Source organism: Pygoscelis adeliae, unplaced genomic scaffold (assembly GCF_000699105.1).
Source record: "Pygoscelis adeliae isolate BGI_AS28 unplaced genomic scaffold, ASM69910v1 Scaffold628, whole genome shotgun sequence".
Taxonomy (NCBI): Eukaryota; Metazoa; Chordata; class Aves; order Sphenisciformes; family Spheniscidae; genus Pygoscelis; species Pygoscelis adeliae.
In genome coordinates, this window is record NW_008825408.1 from 628,427 (window position 1) to 630,325 (window position 1,899).

The following is a 1,899-nucleotide window of genomic DNA, read 5'->3' on the forward strand; positions in this document are numbered from 1 at the left end:
ACCTTTGCGCGTCGGGTGTCTCCTTCCTTCCCAGCTGCAGGACTCACCCTTTCCCCCACCCAATAGCAGCAGGCTCCCATCAGCCCATTTCTCCAGGCCCCCCTGAACACCAGTCCTGCCCTCCAGTATACCCACTACTGCCCAGTTTGGTATTGCTCCCTAGCTGGCTGAGGCCATCCGTTTCCCATCGTCCAGGGCACTGGTGAAGGCTTCAAGGAGCATTGGCCACAGGATCAACCCCACAGGGATGTCGCCAGCTGGATGAGGCACCGCTGACACCCCCCTGCAGCCCTCCTGCTATCCAGGTTTCCACCCACCTTCTTCTCCCCTTCTCCTGGCCACGTCTCCTCACTCTGCCAGTGAGGAGACTGTGGGAAACCATGTCCCGGACAGACCTCGAAGGATCATGATAAATGACCCCCATTGCTCTCCCCTTGTCCCCAGCCCAGTGCTCCCACAGCAGCACGCAGGCAGGTTGGGCAGGTGCCACTTGCCTGTGGAAAATCCTGCCTGGCTTCCCCCATCCACCAGCATGTCCTCCCTGGGTCTGGACCACCGCGTGCCCAGGAGGACATGCTCCATCTTCTTCCTGGGATCAAGGCTCTTCTCCGATGGGGAGAACAAAGCTCAGCCCTGGGACAGGCTGCGGCTGAGGGCACGTAATGGAGGGAGGAAAAAGAGCAGGAAAACAGCCAGTGACAGCCAGTGACAGAGGAGAGGGGCAGCCAGTAAAACCGAAGGACTCCCCAGGGGGGACAGCCTGGGGACACCAATGGCACCATCACACCCAGCTTCACAAGGTGCAAGAGGCACCTCCCAAACCAGCCTCAGTGGAAGGCAGCAGAGGTGAGCAGGGCTCGGTACCAGCATCCCCTCCCTGGGTCATGGGAGTCGGGGCTGGAGGGCAGGGGCTAGGGATGTAAGCATGGGCATGAGTGTGGGACACAGAAACAGTCTCTTTTCCATAAGTCTGGTTTTAAAGTGCAGACACCTTCTTTCCCAACCTGTATCCCCAGAGCTTTGCAATGCAGATGAGGCAACGGTGTGCAGGGATGTGGTTCTGCAGGAGGGAAAGGGTATCTTTGCTGTCTATCCCCAGCTCCTGTCTCTCAGTCCTGTGATGGAAAAGGAGTCTCAGAGTTCACCCCTTGGCTGGGAGAGAAAAGAAGGTCTCGGATGGACGGCTCAGATCTGGGGGCTTCTCACAGATCCATGGGAATTTTTCAAAGCAGTAGATGTTGCTTGTCTTCCCATAACGTATTGTTGCACAGTGGGTGTGGTAACTGTTCATAGAAGGCAAGGAACATATGAGAGGTGCCACCACCATGCTCCCAGCCCAGGGCCAGCCCTGCGGAGCCCCCCACACAGCTGCAGCCCCAGGGCCCGTTAGCCTGGGCAGGAAGGACAGAGCACTGCCCATGCCTGAGGACACCATGGCCAGGACGGATGCGCAGGCAGTCCCCAGCACCTCTGCCCATGGCTGGTGAAGGTGGGAGAGGTGCAGGTAGCCAAGACGGAACAACTTACTATTTATACAGACTCTTAGGTTTATCATGATAATTTTCATCTCTCTCTCCGATCCAGTACGTTGCACCAGGCATCTGCACAAAATGCTGGGGGGAGAGAAGCTGTCAACCACCTGCCCCATGCGCAGCACCGGCCTCGTGCCCAGGTGTCCCAAGGCCAGCCGTGCTCCTCCCCACAACCCGCCGGGATGGGAACCCAGGTCTCATGGTGCCACCCCAGCACCTCCACAGATGCCGCTGCCACTGGCCCCATGGGGCTCTGCCCAGCCCCACCATCGCCCCACCCTCCTGTGGTGCCGCAGCCCCCCTGCTCTGTACCGGCATCATCCATGGCGGCCAGTCGCCTTGGACCCGCAGCTGAGCGGGTTTCTCC